Genomic DNA, 20157 nt, shown 5'->3' on the forward strand with positions numbered 1-20157 from the left:
TGTGCCCGAGAAAACGCTATAAGTACAGGGCTCTAGAGGCGCTCTTTAAAAATGCCGGTGAATATATTTGTAAATTAAAGTCATTCACGAAGAAATCCGCTGGCTTAATAGACACTTCCAATGCTGGAGTTGGGATGACAATGATAGTCATAGTAATGGCAATAACATTAATAAGTCCCATTTACACCAGTAACCATTCTACCAACAGTCATGCGCACTCTGCTAAGCACTTTTGGGGAAATATTTTAATTCAGTATCTTTGTGAAGTGTGTGCAGTTATTTATCACTCATTTTGAAGAAGAGACGGGATCTGAGAAGTTGTCACTTGCAGACAAGGCGGCCTTTGCTGTGGTTCCATGTCCCCTCAGCTCTCTTCTTCCAAAGGGAAGACTAACTCCCAGAGAAAAAAGTGCCCTCGTTTGCACTCCTTCCCCTGTGCCTTCCAGGTTCTGAGTCCTCTGGAATGGGGAGGGACAGCTTGGGGGGGAAGGTCTTCTCCTGGCCTCCCCTCCCCCAATTAGCTGATCAGGAATTTAGTGACTGTGGCAGTAACTGGTTTGAGAGTTGCCAATGGAGGACTGAGCCTTACTGCACCTTCTTTGTGGAGATTATGACAAGGATTGTGAATAAGAACTGGAGGGACACAAACCATCATTTAGGGAGCACATACGAAGAGCTAGCACTTTACAAGTTTCTTTTCTTAAATTTTAACTTAAGTTTAATCTTTATCACCCTTTGAAATATAATGATTAAAAATTCAAACTTGTTCACTGCTTGGTTCTACAAACTGATTATAAATTTGGGCAAATTACTTCATCTCTTCGATCCTCATTGGGAATGCTGCTGCTAAGCTGCTAAGTCACTTCAGTTGTGTCCGACCCTGTGCGACCCCATAGACGGTAGCCCACCAGGCTCCCCCGTCCCTGGGGTTCTCCAGGCAAGAACAGTGGAGTGGGTTGCCATTTCCTTCTCCAGTGCATGAAAGTGAAAAGTGAAATTGAAGTCGCTCAGCCGTGTCCGACTCTTAGCGACCCCATGGACGGCAGCCCACCAGGCTCCTCCGTCCATGGGATTTTCCAGGCAAGAGTACTGGAGTGGGGTGCCACATTCAAACTTGTTCACTTCTTGGTTCTACAAATTGATTATAAATTTGGGCAAATTACTTCATCTCTTCGATTCTCATTGGGAATAATGAGGACTGAGATGGAAGAACGCATTAAAATGCTTTCCTCATTATCTGTCCAATAGGAAGTGATCAGCAAAGGATGACTGTGTTTTTATTGCCATCATTATGCTTATTGTAAAGATAAAGGAGAAAGGTTAAATATCTAGACTCTTTGTCCAAGGTGATTACTTAGAATTGGATTCCAGGTCTCATTGGTGCTTTGCAGTTCCTTATCTTTTGTTATTCTGATCCCTGTTTCCACGTTTATTATTTAGAAATTTATTTTTATGTGTATTTTTAGTAGATACATTTCTGAGCTCTCAGATATGTAACCTGGTAACTTAGAACCTTGAGTAGTAGACTTTAACCTCCCCCACCGCCCAGCACACACACACAGCCCTGAGGTTACCCCATTCTATACAGAACTCTCTTATGCTTGAGTAGTCCTGTTTTCCCACTTGTTTTTTTTTTTTTTTTGACATGGTTCCAAGGAGTGTTCACTATCTAATATGATTCACTGTCTGCTTAAGCCTAGTGTGCATACTCTGTTGTCTACCAACAGACGTCTTTCCTTGGTTTGTGCCTTATTTGGTGGCATCAGCTTGGAAGTCAAAGGGGAAGTGACACCTTTGCCTTGTGATAGGCTGCCGATGGACCAGAAGGAAAGCGAACTGGAAATAAGAGTCATAGGAATTCGGATACAGGCTTTTGCTAGTTTCTGTGGCCATACATGGATGGCTTAGTTTAATTTAGCTTTAACATTAGACTTATATTTGTGATGTCACGTGTGAGAAAAACACTGACTTTCAAATACGAGTAGAATTCTAGTCTTAGATCAGCCTTGGAATTTCTGTATGACCCTGGGAAAGTCCTTTCTCCTCTCTGGGTTCAAGTTACTCATCAGTAAAATGAAACAATTGTTTGAGATTTCTTCCATCTCTGAATTAAAGTTCATTAACATATGTCCCTTTTTTTAGGAGTAATAGGAGATGAGTTCCACTACGTTTTTCTTTTAGGTTTTCTCCAGTGTTACTGAAACTGACGGGTCATGTCGCTTCAGTTTCTGGCCAGAGTCTTCTGCAGCCGCTTCGGCTGTTGGGTTCACTGCATTTTCTCTTTTCCCTAGCGTGTCCTCAGCACCCATCCTGGCAGAGTAAGTGCAGGAGCTGCGAGGAAAATCTAAAGGGTCCAAGAGAAGTTCTTTTTTTTTTTTTTTTTTTAATATTTGTTTATTTAATTTGGCTGTGCTGGGTCTTTGTTGCTGTGCGCGGGCTCTCTGTAGTTGTGGCGAGCAGGAGCTACTCTCTACCTGTGTTTCACAGGCTTCTCCTTGTGGTGGCTTCTCTTGTTGCAGAGCACAGGCGGTAGCGCTCATAGGTTTCAGTAGTTGTGGCTCCTGGGCTCCAGAGCCTGGGCTCAGTAACTGTGGGACAACGGCCCAGTTGCCCTGCAGCACGTGGGATATTCCCAGACCAGGGATTGAACCAGTATCTGCTACATTACAAGGCGGATTCTTAACCACTGGACCACCAGGGAAGCCCCCAAGAGAAGTTCTTGACCTGAGCACTTCCTGTCTCAATATGTATTGTCTCCCGAAAACAGTCCATCCCATGATGCAGTGTAATAGAGGAGGCCTGACACACCCTCATCCTGCTTTAATGAGTGTGTCTCCATGGAGACAGGTGGTAGGTGGTACCTAGTGGTGATTATGGGGTCTCCTGGTATGAAGAAAACACACACACACAAATACACACACATTCTAGCTTCAAAGCCCAGTCCAAGCTTGTAACAGTGGATTCTGTCTCTAATTAGATGGTTAAGAACAAGCTCCAGTCAGTCCTTGAATCTACAGAATCAAACCAGCGTCTCACCATGCGGAGCGTCATTTGTGTGAGCGTCATTGGCATCACCATAATCACCATCATGATAGTGGAAACAGTTCTGTCCAACAAATATTAGTTGAGTTTTGACTATGTTCTGCATACTGCAGTACATGCTGGCTGAGGGGGTGGTAAGAGAGAGAGAAACAATAAGTTAAATCAGTAAACAGGAATATGCTGTGATAAGTGATGTGAAGGAAATAACCAGCATGATGTGCTGGAGGGTGCCTGGGGTTGCAGGAGAATACTTTGGATGGTCAGAGAAGGCTTCTCTGAGGAGATGGCATATGAGCTGAGATTCCTGTAAATTGCTCGGGAGGACAGAGTTGTGGATGCTACTGAAGGTAGTTTTGGTTGGAGAGACAGAAGCAGAATGTGGGGAGTAGAGAGCAAGAAGTAAAGTGATCAGAAGTGGAGTTGGAGGCGTGGGTCTGCTGGGCCTTGAGGACCACTGGAGGGTTTAAAGCAGGGGAGTGACATGACCTATGATTATAGAAGGCTACCCTGGCTGCTTTGTGAAAAATGGGTGGATTGGAGACGTGCCATGACTTGTAAAGACTGATCGCCTCAAGTTTCTCCACTACATCCCCCTGGCCCTACATGGAATCAGTTACCAAGTCTGTAGTGGAGTGGGAAGCTCCCAGAGCACTCTGGGAACTGTGGGGGAGGATGAGCTTGAATCAGTGTGGCGGCAGCAACGGGGGAGAGAAGTGCTCCAATCAGAACTTCATTTAACCATTGCTTATGGAGCTCCTACAGTATGCCAGGCACAGTTCTAGTGGTGAGGGATACAGTGAAGATCAGGACAAAGCCCCCACTGTCCTGGAGCTTATGTTCCACTGGGGGACATAGACAGTAAACAAGCAGGCTGCTATATAGTAGTATGTTCGAGAATATAACTTTGGAAGTAAATTTAAATAGTATGGATCTTCCCTGATAATTCAGCTTGTAAGGAATCCACCTGCAATGCAGGAGACTCTGGTTCGATCCCTGGGTCAGGAAAATCTGCTGAAGAAGGGATAAGCCAACCCACTCCAGTACTCTTGGGCTTCTCTGGTGGCTCAGATGGTAAAGAATCTGCCTGGAATGTGGGAGACCTGGATTCGACCCCTGGTTTGGGAAGATACCTTGGAGAAGGAAATGGCTACCCACTCCAGGATTCTGGCCTGGAGAAATCCGTGGACTGTGTCGAGCTGGACATGACTGAGTGACTTTCACTTTAGATAGTGTAGACGCTACGAAGATGCTAATGCAGTGTGAGGGATCGAGAATGATGGGCTGTTTGAGACAGAGTGGTAGTTGAGGATAAATTAGGTGAAGTGGATGGGGAGAAGGAAAAGGGAGGCTTGAAGGGTAAGTTTTAGGGTTTGGGCTTGAGCTCTAGAGTGTATGGTAGTGTCACTTGCAAAGAAAGGGGTCATGAGGAGTAATTGGATGAAAAATTAGGAGTTCTGCCTTGGCCTTATTGATCCTCCAGGATCATCCTCTTCTCAGATGGGAGATGTAAGGCAGGCTTTGTCATAGGTGTCAACTTGTTTCAGTAGTTGATGGTTGCATTTTAGAGGCTTCCCCAGCCAGGGTGTCACATACTTCTGCCCTGCCCAGGGACAGGTCCTCCTGGGTGTTTCCTCGTGGGAACAGGGAAGTGCCTTTCTCTGGAGCTCTGCTCTGCCTGCTGATCCCCACCCCCTGGCTCATTAACCTCAACAAGTTCAGATAGGAGCTCTTCATCCTCCTACGACCTCCTTTCTTGCCTGCTCCCTTTCCTAAAGGCCCTGCCTCAGTCGGTGGTACCAGCTTCCACCCACTCGCCCAACACAGAGAGTTGGGAGTCATCCTGGACTCCTCTCTCCCCTGCACAGTCCGCGTCAGCCAGTCAAGCCAGTCACCCCATCCTTCTGCTGTTGTCCTTGTATCTATTCCTTGCTGTCTAACCTCACTGCTCTCACCTGAGCACCAGCCTCTTCATCTCACATTTATACCCTTAAAGGTCCTTCCTGCCTCTTGGCTGGCTTTATCCCATCTACCCTCCTTAGAGATGCCAGAATGAGTTTTCTCCAAAGCACACCAGACAGTTTTATTTTCGGGACTTAGAACCCTGCCTGTCCCATGGTGCATTCCTCTGGATGAAATCCCATTCTAGGACATAAGACACATCGTGATGCTGGGAACCTCTTTAGCTGTATCTCTTTCATCTGGGCAACCCTCTGCCAGAATGAGTTTTCTCCAAAGCACACCAGACAGTTTTATTTTCGGGGCTTAGAACCCTGCCTGTCCCATGGTGCATTCCTCTGGATAAAATCCCATTCTAGGACATAAGACACATCGTGATACTGGGAACCTCTTTAGCTGTATCTCTTTCATCAGGGCAACCCTCACTGTATACTCTGATAAGACAAAACTGCTTCTAGCAAACCGAGTACATGCTGCTGCCCCACGCTCTGCATGTATAGCCTCTCTTCTTGAGTTCCTATTGACTACCTATTTATACTTTAAAACCCAACCCAGAAATCCCCTCCTTTGGAAAGACTTCCTCTTTGCTACTTCCAGTCCCTGTACAGGCTTCAGTCTTCACTGCTCATTGCATAATAATATAGTGATCCATTTACTCTCCTGTCTATTTAATACCTGATGAACTCTTCAAGGGCTTGGGTTGTAGCTTATTCTGCTTAGTATCCACAAGCCTAGCATGGAGTCTGATCCAGAAAGTTGGCTCACAAATAATTAGACTAGATGAGTTTGGGTTTAAGTCCTTCAGATGCAACCTAGGAACTCTCATTCTTCTAGAAACTTCCAGCAACCAAGAATTATTGGCAACAAAGGCAATTTAGTAGGAGTGAATCATTGTACTTTATGAGGGAGAAGAGCATATGGCCTGGGAGCCATCATGTATTTCCTAACACCATGTTTAATCAGGGCCAACTCTAATTACAGATGGGTGTCTTCCAGGCCTGGGACACCTACGCAGGGGTATTCATCAAAGCTTTTTCAAAATTAGAGCAGAGTGCAATGGTTAAAATCTAGATATCACAATCCAACAGGGCTAGGTCCTGATCTCTAATTGGTTGTGAAACTTTGGAGTGGCAATTTTTCCTCTCTATGTCTTGGTTTCCTCATCTGTAAAATGAGAATAAAAATGACTCTCAAATCTCTGGGTTAGGACTCCGCTGCCCTTTTACTGTCAAAGGTGCAGGTTCAATCCCTGGTCAGGGAACTAAGATCCCGCAAGCTGGAAGGAACGCCCAAAAATAAATGGTTCTTCAGCCTTTGTGAAAATGAAGTGACTTCCTACATCTAGAGTGCTTGACACATGGAGCTTTGTTGGTGACTATTAGAAGGACAGAGCATTCATGCTGATAGTTAAGTCTTTAAATATCTCCTCTGGCTTCCCAGGTGGTCTAGTGGTAAAGAATCTGCCCACTAAAGCAAAAGACATAACAGACTTGGGTTTGATCCCTGGGTCAGGAAGATCCCCTGGAGGAGGGCATGGCAACCCACTCTGGTATTCTTGCCTGGAGAATCCCATGGATAGGGGAGCCTGGTAAGCTATAGTCTGTAGGGTGGCCAAGAGTTGGAAACGACTGAAGTGGCTTAGCAGTCACATTGCTCTTACTGGTGAGCACAAGCAGACTAGACTAGGGTGCCTGTTTGGCTATCTTAGAAAACTTTAGGACTTTTGTTCATAGCATTCATCATAGCATTGCATCATATTTCATCTGACTTCCTCACTCAGCTCAGAAAGATCCCGGAGGGCAAGGACTGTATCTTTTAATCCTTAACTCAAGATGGTTCCTCACACAGAGGAAGCTCTCACTGAATATTTGAATGAGCAAATCTTTCTTACTGGCAAGCTACCTTGGCATGGAGTGTGTGTGTATGTGTGTGTGTGTGTGTGTTTTAGAAGAGAAAGCATGGGTAGGAAGTCCATGGTGATCTAGAGGAGGGGCAGGCTCTGGTTAGGGAGCTCTGAACCAGTATAATGAGAGATTAAGAGCACTTGAGGACACACCCCAGCATCACAAAATTTTTAAAGCGGTCACTGCCTTAGGCTGTGAAGCCAGTGTGTATAATAAGAATAGTTTGCACAGTTCTGCTTCAGAAATCAGAGCTCTGACTGAGAACTTAGCCAGCTAGCCAGCAAGAATAGCTTTCTGAAGACTGGAGCCTTGTGAAAATTCCCAAACTGGGGAATTATTAAAAAAAAAAAAAAAGGGTTTATTTGCTATCTTTGAAAAGCAGGATTTAAAAAAGAAAGAAAGAAAAAAACTTCTCAATATTCTTTTCATCTGCAATACAAATGATCAGGCACTTCCTATGCACAAGCCCACAGATGAGAGGAAGCAGGAGCAAGGAATAAACCAGGTGCTTAATAGGAAGTTATTGGCTAAGACATGAGGAGTAAGGAGTTCAGACTAATGGTGGTCGCCAGACTAATGCTAATCTAAGTGTGGGGCACAAGTGGGTGCCAGTCCCACCTGTCTGTGATGAACTCCCAATGTGATAGGAGGTTACTGCGGAATGGACATCAGCTACACTGCTAGGCACACTGTTTCTGGTTCAGTGGATATTTTTCTCATAGCAAGACATGCTCGACATGCTTCCCTGATGACTCCATGGCAAAGAATCTGCCTGCAATGCAGGAGACGCAGATGTGGGTTCCATCCCTAGGTCGAGAAGATCCTCTGGAGGAGGAAATGGCAAACCACTCCGGTATTCTTCCCTGAAGAATCCCATGGACAGAGGAGCCTGGCAGGCTACAGTGCATGGAGTTGCAAAGAGTCAGACATGACTGAGCGACTGAACAGTCACGCACATGCTTGATGAAGGTAGCATTGTATTGTTCCCCATTTGCGCACAATCTGTCACTGCCTCAGGCTTATACCAGTAACAAGTTGTTTGTTGACCTGCTGCTTTGAGCAGCACTGGTCTAGATCCTGGATTTCAAAATCAGACCTGGCTCACTGCTGCTTAAGTGAATCTCCTAAGCTGTCTGAATTCCAAGTCTGGAAAATGTAGATAAATTCAGGCCCAACAAAATTTTTGAGCACATACTCTATGTTAAGCACTATTCCCTGAGTTGAGGATAATGCAGTGACCCTGGCTGATAGGATTCCTGCATTCATGGGGCCTGCAGATAAAGAAGTGAGATAATTACAGCTTATAGTAAGTGCTGTTGTTACTGAGTCCAATTTCACTCTGCTCGCTGCACCACGAGCCAGTGAATCTGAGAGGTGAGCTATTGAGACAAAGAATATGACTTTATTCAGAAAGCCTGCTGACCAAGAAGATGGCAGACTAATGTCTCAGAGTAACCATCTTGTTGGGGTCTGGATGCTAGTTTCTGTTACAGAGTCTGAGAGAGAAAAGCAATGCGGAACCAAAGTGAAAAGGCAGAATAGAGAGGGAGAGACAGTGAAGAAGTAAAGTAAAAAGGGTCTTTAGTCTTGCAAAACATCTCTAAGAAGGGTTAGCTATTTGAAAAAGTTTAAGAAAGTTTAGTCGCTCAGTCTTTGCAACCCCATGGAATGTAGTCTACCAGGCTTCTCTGTCCATGGGATTTTCCAGGTAAGAATACTGGAGTGGGTTGCCATTTCCTTCTTCAGAGGATCTTCATGACCCAGGGATCAAACCCAGGTCTCCCACGTTGTAGGCAGACTTACCGTCTGAGCCACCAGGGAAGTCTAGCTATTGGAAGGGGTGTGTTAATCTCTTCTTTTTGTTGTAGCTGCACACAGGTGGGTAGGGTCAGATTATCTCTCTATGATGTGAACAAAGCACTTCAGTTTACAGTCAGGCAAAGAGGCAGGGTCCTTTGAGGCAAGCCATTATGTAGGATTATAGTAACAAAAGCGATAAAAAGCAAGTTTAAGAAACAGTTTCCAGCAAGGAGTCAGAATTGTCTTCTCTGGAGTAGAGTCAGAAATGGCTCCTGTGAAACACAGTTAAGAAAGTCAGCTGACTCTTCGATGTGTATGTAACAGATTGCATGGTTCGGGAGGTTTAAGAAGGAATCAGCTATGCGAAGAACTCAAGAAAAAGTTCTCTAAGCAGAGATGAGAGCCTCTCCAAGGCTCTGAGGCATGTTAGGGAAAGAAGATGGTCAGTATGTCTGGAATTGAATGAGGGAGGGGAGAAAGAATGGGGAAAGGTGAGGTCAGAGAGGATCCAGTTCATTTGGGACCTGGTAGGATGCAGGGATGGAGAAGGCAATGGCAATCCACTCCAGTACTCTTGCCTGGAAAATCCCATGGGCGGAGGAGCCTCGTGGGCTGCAATCCATGGGGTCACTAAGAGTCGGACACGACTGAGCGACTTCACTTACGCTTTTCACTTTCATGCATTGGAGAAGGAAATGGCAACCCACTCCAGTGTTCTTGCCTGGAGAATCGCAGGGACAGGGAAGCCTGGTGGGCTGCCGTCTCTGGGGTCGCAGAGAGTCGGACCTGACTGAAGTGACTTAGCAGCTTAGCAGGATGCAGGGAAGAATTTGGATTCCATTCTAGAAGCAAGGGTTTCCCCAGTGGCTCAGCAGTAAAGAATCCACCTGCAGTACAGGAGACACAGAAGATGTGAGTTTGATCTCTGGGTTGGAAAGGTCACCTGAAGAGGGGCATGACAACTCACTCCAGTATTCTTGCCTTGGAAATCCTATGGACAGAGGAGCCTGGCAAAGAGTCAAAAAGAGTCTGACTCCACTTAGCAACTGAACACACAAACACATACTCAAAGCAATGTGATACCATTGGAGGGTTTGAAGACCAGACTGTAAAGTTTTTTTCCGACCGTGTTAAAGAGTTTGGACTTTGTTAAAAAAACGGGCACCCACCAGAGATTTAAAAGCTTGGGAGTGTCAGGATTAGAATCATATTTTATAAACTCTACTTGGGCAGAGGTAAAGGTAACAGCTTAGGAGGGACTTGAGACAAAGGAAACAGCAAGGGAACACATTCTGGAAGTGAAATGAGTGAAGAAATGTTAAGATTGACTAAATTAACATCTAACTGGATCGTAAGCTTCCTTATGTTATGAGCCCCACTGCCTCTTGCTTTGGATGTTCTGTGACATAAACTTGAGGACTTTGTGAAAATTCAATATTTAATTGAAGTTCTACTAGCTTGTTTCAGGAAAGAGCCAATTATGACTCCCTGTTGGAACTGTTTCTTTGACTTGCTTTTCTAATTTAATCATACATAGTGGTACACCTCAGAGGATCCAGGCCCTTTGCCTGACTGTTAAGCTAAAGTGCCTTTGTTCAGAACTCTGTCCACTGTAGACAGCAGGAAAGGAGAAATTAACACACCCCCTGCCTGAAGCTCCCCTGGTGGCTCAGATGGTAAAGAATCTGCCTGCAATGTGGGAGACCTGGGTTTGATCCCTGGGTCAGGAAGATCTCCTGGAGAAGGAAATGGCAACCCACTCTAGTATTCTTTTCTGGAAAATTGCATGGACAGAGGAGCCTGGCATGCTGCAGTCCATGGGGTCTCAGAGAGTCTAGTACAACTGAGTGACTAACACTATACACTGCCTGAGGCCTGCCATTCTGAGATATTTGCAAGATTAATGGCTTTTCACTTTATTTCCTTACCTCCCTGCATCTCTGATCAATAAAAGAACCTGGCATCCAGACCCCATAAGATGGTTACTTTGAGACATTAGTCTACCATCTTCTTGGTTAGCTGGATTCATCTCCTCAGCACCTCGTTTCTGATTTATTGGCCTGTCGTGAAGCAAGCAGAGTGAGCTTGGACTCAGTAACAGCTGAACTGAGTAGCTAATGTAAAATCACACTAGATCCTCCATCTGCTCTTCAGAAACTGACCCCATTTGTACAGTGTTGATCTTGTCTGTGGTATGGAAGTCTGTCTCCTTTACCTTGCTCGCTTCTCACCTGTTTACTTTCATACCCACCAATGCTCAAGTACAGAAAGTATGTCTATTTCCAGTAGTAACTGTTTAGGAATGAGTTCCATCTGGACTCAAACAAATGCCTAAGCCCTGTTTGGACTGTGTATTTCCAGAGTCTTCCAACCAGTGTTGCACAAGGCAAATTGGCACTTGGCCAGCCCACTTGAAAGAATTCTTAGAGCTCTTATATGAGAGAAAGCCTGTTCATTATGTCAACTAAAAAAGATGCACAGCTTGAGAATTGTTAAGTTTTATTTGGGGCAAAATGAGGGCTGCAGCCCAGGAGGCAGCACCTGAGAAAGTTCTGAGGGACTGCTCTGAAAAGGTAGTGGGGGGAAGTCAATATATAAGGTTTTGGTGAAGGGGAATGTCAATGCAATCAAGCATTTATGTTACAAGAGGTTTTCTCCTAGTCATGAGGATCTGATGTCACCATGAAGAATCCCTTCATCCCTTAGTGCTTTTCTAGATATGAGGAGATGCAGGGATTGGGATCATAAAATCTTTTCCTAAAAATATCCAGCTGTCTAAGACCTGCCCCACCATGTTCCCTGGGTCACAGAGTGTCTCACTCCACCCTGAACTCCCTCAGGGGTGCTGAAGGTCAACAGCTGCAGGAGCACAGGGTTCAGTCTCCACAGAGGCAAATGGCAAACCCCTTGTTGTCCAGTCATTGGCAGTGCTCTTGGCAAGTGCCAGTTTGTAGTTGACAATTACCAGAGGCCTATCTATCCATCGTGTTGGTAACAATGGTGATATTCCCAGTGAATGTAAGATTCTTTGTGGAGAGGAATTCAGAGACAGTGCAGAGAGGTTAAGAAAGTAAAGTGGAAAAAAAAAAAAGAGAGAAAGTAAAGTGAGAGCTTATTTAAGCAAAGAAAACACTCTCAGAGGTAGAGTGGGCAGGCATGTGAGGAGCTGCCATCCTGTTTCTCTTGCAAACTGGTTATGAGGGGCATACAAATGAAGGGGCAAAATATTCCTGGGGAAGGAGGAGTTTGAGGGTCATCATCCTTGATTTTCATCCCAGCTCCATTTTTCTAAGGGGAAGAGGGATTTTTGTCCTTATTTAGCTTAAATCAGAAGTGTCGTGGCCCTGGTGCATGATGGGTATTTCTTACCTGTGAGGCTTGTTGTTGTTTATTCTCCCAGTCGTGTTCGACTCTCTGCATCCCCATGGTCTGCAGCGTGCCAGGCTTCCCCATCCTTCACCATCTCCCAGAGCTTGCACAAACTCATGTCAATCGAGTCAGTGATGTCATCCAACTATCTCATCCTCTGTTGTCCGCTTCTCCTCCCACCTTCAATCTTTCCCAGCATCTGGGTCTTTTCTAATGAGTCAGTTCTTTGCATCAGGTGGCCAAAGTATTGGAGTTTCAGCTTCAGCATCAGTCCTTCCAATGAATACTCAGGGCTAATTTCCTTTAGGATTGATTGGTTTGATCTCCTTTGCAGTCCAAGGGACTCTTAAGAGTCTTCTCCAACACCACAGTTCAAAAGCATCAATTCTTCGGGGCTCAGCTTTCTTTATAGTCCACCTCTCACATCCATACATGACTACTGGAAACATCATACCTTTGACTAGATGGACCTTTGTTGGCAAAATAATGTCTCTTCTTTTTAATATGCTGTCTAGGTTGGTCATAGCTTTTCTTCCAAGGAGTAAGCATCTTTTAATTTCATGGCTGCAGTCACCATCTGCAGTGATTTTGGAGCCCGAGAAAATAAAGTCTGTCACTGTTTTCATTGTTAGCCTGTAAGGATAATCTTATGGTAGTAAGAGCACAGTGAGCAAAAGGTTGCATTTGGATGCAGGACATCCCCACCTTCGCCTACCTTTCTCTCTCTGCTACTCTTACCACCCTTTGTTGTTGTTGTTCAGTCCCCTAGTCCTGTCCATCATCTCTGCAACCCCATGGACTGCAGCACTCCAGGCTTCCCTGTCCTTCACTATCTCCCAGAGTTTGCTCAAACTCATGTCCATTGAGTCAGTGATGCCATCCAACCATCTCATCCTCTGTCATCCCCTTCTCTTGCCTTATCACACAAAATGTGTGGTTTCCTGTCAGTTTAAAAGTTTCTGCTTTCCTTTGTTTGCTTAAGGACCTCCGCCTCCCACTTATGAGATATGTGCTTTCCTGCAGCCTGGCCTCTGCCCCCATTTCTCTGTTCATACCTAGCTACCTGCCTACTGTAAATAGCTGTGTATTGAGCAACTATGTACCAGATACTGGGCTAAGGGATTTACCTTTATTCTCTGATTTTAAACTTCACAACAACCTTAGACAATAGGTGTTCTTGTTTTAAACTATTTTAATGAGAAAGAAACTGGAAATCATAGAGGCTAAGTAACTTATCTAATGTTATACATCTAACAGGATGTCAACTAAGATTTTTTTTGAAGTAATTTTATTTACTGATTTATTTTTGGCTGTGCTGGGTTTTAGTTGCTGTGTGAACTGTTTTCTACTTGCTGTGTTGTGGGTGCTTCTCATTGTGGTGGTTTTGATCGCAGATGGCTCCAGCCTGCAACAGCTGGGAGCAGGGCTCGGGTTCCCAGCCAGAGACTGGGCTGGGTCATGGTGGTGAAAGCACCAGATCCTAGCCACTAGACCAGTGGTCAGTGAGAAGGGCCCTGGCCCTCGCCTTTGCAGAAAAGAATTTCCACAAAGACGAAAAGTAGTGAAATAAGTATTTATTAAGAGAAAAAAGGTACAGTAAGTGTAGATAGGCCACATGGGCAGACTCAGGGAGAGAAAGAGGGAGTCACTGAGTCTCACCCTATGGCATTCTCAGTTACTTTTATGGGGCATTTCTTCTGGTTTTCCTTTGGCCATCATTTTGATTTGCCTAGTTCACAGTCCGTATTTGGTGTATCTCAGGATCCTCCGATGTGTGTGCATGCATCTCTTAGCCAAGATGGATTTTACTGAAAAGGAGTCTAGGTAGAACATAATAGCTCCCCTTTGGCATCCAAGGTGCTTTCAGCGAGGTCTTCCTGACTTCAGGAATGAAAAATATGTGGTCCGGGCAGGGCCCAGCCTCCTCTCGTTAATTGTCCTGCTGTTCTCCCCTTGGAGTTTCATCCACAGGGAATGAATCTCTAATCACTTTACCCAGGGGGGCCTATCTACCTCTTGCCCTAGTCTCTCGTTGTGGAGCATGGGCTCTGCGGCGTGTGGCTGTAAGGCACACAGGCTGCCCTAGTTGAAGCAGCTGGGCTCATCAGTTGCAGCTCCTGGGCTCTGAGCATAGGCTCAGTAATTGAGGCGCATGGGCTTAGTTGCTCCACGGCATGTGGGATCTCGGATCGGGGATCAAGCCTGTGTCTCCTGCATTGGCTGGCAAATTCTTTACCAACAAGCCGCCAGTGAAGCCTGCCAACCAAGATTTGAACCTAATTCTTTCTGATTCCAAAGTGTTGTATCATTTTAGTAAATTTTAATTTAGTTTTTAGTGACTTATTATTTTTAAAGTTATTTATACTCATTGTCACACATTCAAGCAATTTGATATTATATAAACTACTGAAATTATTTGTTCTGGTTATAGATTGTTACTGTTGTTAACTTGCTAAGTTGTTTCTGACTCTTTGTGACTCCATGAACTGCAGCACACCAGACTCCCCCTGTCCTTCACTATCTCCTGGAGTGTGCTCAAACTCATGTCCATTGAGGCAGTGATGCCATCCGACCATCTTATCCTCTGTTGCCCCCTTTTCCTCCTTCCCTCAATCTTTCCCAGCATCAGGGTCTTTTCCAGTGAACCACCTATTTGCATCAGGTGGCCAAAGTATTAGAGCTTCAGCTCAGCATCAGTCCTTCCAATGGATATTTAGGGTTGATTTCCTTTAGGATTGACTTGTTTGATATCCTTGCTGTGTAACAAATCACTCCAAGCTTAGTGGCTTAAAAACACTCATTTAGTTTGTACCTCATGTATTTTGGGGTCCTAACTGGGCTTAGCTACTTGTGTCTCTCTCATTTTCTGTCATCTGGTTATGATTGGATATCAGCTGGGCTGGAATCATCTTAAAGCCTTCTTACTCTCCTGTCTAGCCCTTGATGCTGACTGAGATCTTATGTGGGTTATCTGCTGGAAGATATACTTGACTTCTCCCTTTGGCCTGGGGCTTCCTCAAAATCTGATGTGTGAGATCTAAAAGGAAACAGAAGCAAGTAGAAGCTGTTCATTTCTTAAGATCTGGGCTGAAAACTGACCCAGGGCCACTTCTGCTATTTTCAGTTGATCAAGCCAAAACCGAGGAGAAGGAGGGAATTCCAGGAAGGTCAAAGATTTTGAAAGTCACATTTAAAACTGCCACAATCTGCTTCTGACCATGTGGTCATTCCATCCCAAGATTCTCACAAATATTTCATGCTATTCAGGTTCAGGCTTGAAGTCCAGGATTTTGTCTTTGGCCTTAGTTCCAGGTATGACTGAGATGCATTGACTGTGCTTTCTTAGTTACAGCTATTTAAGAATGAGTCTTCTTAAAGAATGAGTCTTCTCGATCTGAGTATCTGTGGATTAAAAAGATAATCCACCTGTCTTCCATATCCAATATCCAACTGTGGGCTAGGCATCTGAACACTGCTGTAAATGTATTGTGGGTTCCTTCCTTGATCAGGGTCTGCTGCTGCTGCTGCTAAGTCGCTTCAGTCATGTCCGACTCTGTGTGACCCTAGAGACGGCAGCCCACCAGGCTCTGCCGTCCCTGGGATTCTCCAGGCAAGAACACTGGAGTGGGTTGCCACTTCCTTCTCCAATGCATGAAAAGTGAAAAGTGAAAGTGAATTCACTCAGTCGTGTCCGACTCTTAGCAACCCCATGGACTGCAGCGTACCAGGCTCCTCCATCCATGGGATTTTTCAGGCAAGAGTACTGGAGTGGGGTGCCATTGCTATTCAATGTTTCTTTGCAGCTCTGCCTGTTATCTGAAATCTGGGTTTACTTCATATGAGTGTGGAAGCCAAATGACATGCCCAAATCAAAGAGCGGAAGAAGGAAAGATTTATTACTTGCAGTAGCAAGGAGAACACCAGGGATCTTCCCCAAAGCAAAACTGGGGAAGTTTTAAGCTTAGAGTACATGCATATTCATGAAGGGGCTTGAGCAGAGAATTGGGGCAGAGGTTGACAGAGCTCAAGTTTTGGTTGATTGAAGTCACAAGAGTCAGGGAAAGTCAATATTCCTTAGGTTCTGACCAGTCCGGGATCTTAGCATCTGGTTACCATCCTCCACCTGAGCGGCTACCTTAATTCCTACAGAACTCAAAGATATATTGTTACGTATATTGTTATGTATCTCCTTTTTTTCCCCTTCAAACTGATTCTAAAAAATAGAATTTTAAAATGATTTCCCAGAGCTCCTTACATGGGCAAAAAAGCCATGACCACAGAACTCTTCGGCCCCTGTAAGTTCTTTCCTACCATGAATGCCTTTTCAGGCTGCCCTTAGGAATCTTAGACACGTTTTTTCTAAGAGATTTTCTAAATAATAGCAAAATAAAGCGATCTTTTTTTCTTACTGTTTATGAAGAGAGATAGGGAGATACAGCATAATGCTCTTTAGAAGCATTTTATCTGTTTGAAACAGTTAACTAGGTGCCTTCTTAGACATTTCTGAGCTCTTAATGAAAGACACTATGCTCATCCTTTGCTGGAAAGCCATTTTAATTTGAGAATATTTTGCCCTATGGAGAAGCTAGGACTGAGAAGTACTTTTATTTTCAAACTCAGAAAACTCTGGCTCTTTTACATGCCCTCTACATTTTAACTGAAAGCCAAAAATGTTCCTTTTGTAGGTGCTCTCTCTTCTTTGTATTGGGGTCACACAGAGTCAGACATGACTTAGCGACTGAACGATAACAATAGGCAGGTCGGTCAGATCATCATGTAAGAGGGAACAGCGAATTCGGACTCCATGTTGGATCTGTTTCTTTTTACTTTAGCCTTTGCTTTTCTTTGCTTTTATTATTATAATCTCTGTCTATAGCTGTGAGCATACAAAATGGCCTGCCACAGGGAACCTTCGCACCTGTGAATGGCTGTAGAAAAGAAATGAACACATCCCTTCCCTGATGCTGGCCAATTAAGGAGATACTTTGCAAGATCAATGACCTTTTTACCTTATTTTCTCACCACCTCTCCCCCTCAGATTGTATAAAATAAACCAGCATCCAGACCCAATAAGTTTTTTTTTTTTTTCTGGAGACACTCGTCTGCCATTTTCGCAATCTGCTGGGCTTTCCAAACGGTCATGTTCCTTGCCTCACCACCTCGCCTCTCAGTTATTGACCTGTCTTGCGGCGAGCAGAGCAAACTTGGACTTGGTAACAATCGTGTTTATGAAATATGTTTCCTACTTTTCTAAATTACAACAGACAGTAGTGTCTCCAAACTTTCCACCCCTGTAAGGGTCCCCTTTCCTCGGCTCCCACTAGCATTTTCCTCTCTAAAGCCACTTTAGATGATCACTGACATGCTCTTTGTGGCCCCTCCAGCTTCTGCCTGCTGATCAAACCCAAGGATGATTGTGATACTGTGATTTATAATAAGAAATCTGTGTTTGGTCTTTAGATGTTGGGAGCAGAATTGTAATGATGTTTAGGTTTTTGTTATAGCAGCAACTTTCTTCCGATACCAAAATATGTTCCAATTATTGCTGTGTAATAAGTTACCCAAACATAATAGCTTAAAACAGCAATAATTATTTTTTATTGCTCATGGAACTCAGGCTTGATCTCATTTAGCCAGTTCTCAATCCTGTTCTCTCAGTCAATTGCAGTTGTCTGGCTGTAGCCAAAGTCAGCTTGAATACTGGCCCAGGATACGCGCATCTAATCCCTCTGGGAATCACTGGGTTGTTGTCAGATGAAGCCAATTAACTAAGGGCAGTCAAGCTGAGAGGCCTTGGGGAGTTTTAGAGTCAAAGTGGAGCTGAGGCTAGTATATTGGACCAAACTCAAGATAGTTATAAAGAAAGGCATTTGTTGGGAGAGGAAACTGGGATGTAGAGATGGCCAACAGGCTTCTCTGTCCCTTGGATTCTCCAGGCAAGAACACTGGAGTGGGTTGCTTCCTTCTCCAATGCATGCTCACATGCTCAGTCGCTTCAGTCATGTTCGACTCTGTGTGACCCTATGGACAGCAGCCCACCAGGCTCCTCTGACCACGGGATTCTCCAGGCAAGAATACTGCAGTGGGTTGCCATTCCCTTCTCCTGCTTGCCTCACAACAAGCCAGTAATCAAGAGAAGAGGTGTTGAAGCAAGGAATAGCAACTTTCATCTGAAAAGCTGGGGCTTGGAGAAGATGGAGGGCTAGTACCCTAGAGTACCAAGTACCATCCTATCAGGGTCTGGATGCTAGCTTCATTTATTGAGAGGGGGAGGAGGTGAGGAAGTAAAGTAAAAAGGCCATTGCTGTTCAGTTGGTCAGTTGTGTCTGACTCTTTGCTCCCCCATGGACTGAACTATGTCAGGCTTCCCTGTCCTTCACTAAAACTCATGTCCATTGAGTTGGTGATGCCATCCAACTATCTCATCCTCTGTCACTCCTCCTCCTCCTGCCCTCAATCTTTCCCAGCATCAGGGTCTTTTTCAGTAAGTTGGCTCTTTGTATCAGGAGGCCAGAAGTTTTACAAAATATCTCTTGGCTCGGCCAGTATTGAGGAAAGGGTGTGTTAATTTCTTCTTTTCTGCAGCCGTTCACAGGTGGGCAGGGTCATAAAGTCTCCCTGTGAGTTGAACAAAGGCACTTTAACATTCAGGCAGAAAGGCAGGTTCCCTGAGGCAGGCCATTATGCATGCTTCCAGCTATGGATAGCATCTGTTTAGCGATTATAATAACAAAAGCAAGAAAAGACAAAGGTTAAAGTGTAAGAGGTAGATACAACCTGGAGTCAGGTTTTGCTCTTCCCCATTACACTTTCCATAATACCTTTGCAATCTCACCATAAGCTTCCATTTTGACTTGATTTAGCCTCGGGATATTTGTTTCCAACAGGTGACATACTGCCCTAACAGGTAGCCTGGAGGGATATGGTGAGTTTCTTTATTGTCACTCTAGGAACAGTGGGAAGTATCCAGTGTGTGCTTTTGGGCCCTTAACTCCAAGGTTCATTTGAGCTCAGTCATGTACAGCCCTTAGCGACCCCCTGGACTTGGCTCCTCTGTCCATGGGATTTCACTGGTGTCTCAGACGGTAAAGAAATCCTTTCAATTCAGTTCAGTCAATAATTCTTGGTGACCCCTTGAACTGCAGCACGCCAGGCCTCCCTGTCCATTACCAACTCCTGAAGTCCACCCAAACACATGTCCATTGAGTCGGTGATGCCATCCAACCATCTCATCCTCTGTCGTCCCCTTCTCCTCCTGCCCTTAATCTTTCCCAGCATCAGGGTCTTTTCCAATGGGTCAGCTGTTCACATCAGGTGGCCAAAGTACTGGAGTTTCAGCTTTAGCATCATTCCTTCCAAAGAAATCGCTGGGCTGATCTCCTTCAGAATGGACTGGTTGGATCTCCTTGCAGTCCAAGGGACTCAAGAGTCTTCTCCAACACCACAGTTCAAAAGCATCAATTCTTCGGCGCTCAGCCTTATTCACAATCTAACTCACACATTCATACATGATTACTGGAAAAACCACAGCCTTGACTAGACGGACCAATGTTGGCAAAGTAATGTCTCTGCTTTTCAATATGCTTTCTAGGTTGGTCATAACTTTTCTTCCAAGCAGTAAGCGTCTTTTAATTTCATGGCTGCAATCACCATGTGCAGTGATTTTGGAGCCCCCAAAAATAAAGTCTGACACTGTGTCCACTGTTTCCCCATCTATTTCCCAGGAAGTGATGGGACTAGATGCCATGATCTTCATTTTCTGAATGTTGAGCTTTAAGCCAACTTTTTCACTCTCCTCTTTCAGTTTCATCAAGAGGCTTTTTAGTTCCTCTTCACTTTCTGTCATAAGGATGGTGTCATCTGCATATCTGAGGTTATTGATAGTTCTCCCAGCAATCTTGATTCCAGCTTGTGCTTCTTCCAGCCCAGCGTTTCTCATGATGTACTCTGCATAGAAGTTAAATAAGCAGGGTGACAATATACAGCCTTGACGTACTCCTTTGCCTATTTGGAACCAGTCTGTTGTTCCAGGTCCAGTTCTAACTTTTGCTTCCTGACCTGCATACAGATTTCTCAAGAGGCAGGT

The 20157-nt window shown here is 44.7% G+C and overlaps 1 long non-coding RNA gene across 6 annotated transcripts in view; it reads left to right on the forward strand.

Moving 5' to 3' along the window:
• LOC138421672 (uncharacterized) overlaps positions 1-20157 on the forward strand; it is a 122028-nt gene that overhangs the window by 512 nt on the left and 101359 nt on the right. The window lies entirely within an intron of this gene.

This window comes from Ovis canadensis, chromosome 16 (genome assembly GCF_042477335.2).
Source record: "Ovis canadensis isolate MfBH-ARS-UI-01 breed Bighorn chromosome 16, ARS-UI_OviCan_v2, whole genome shotgun sequence".
Taxonomy (NCBI): Eukaryota; Metazoa; Chordata; class Mammalia; order Artiodactyla; family Bovidae; genus Ovis; species Ovis canadensis.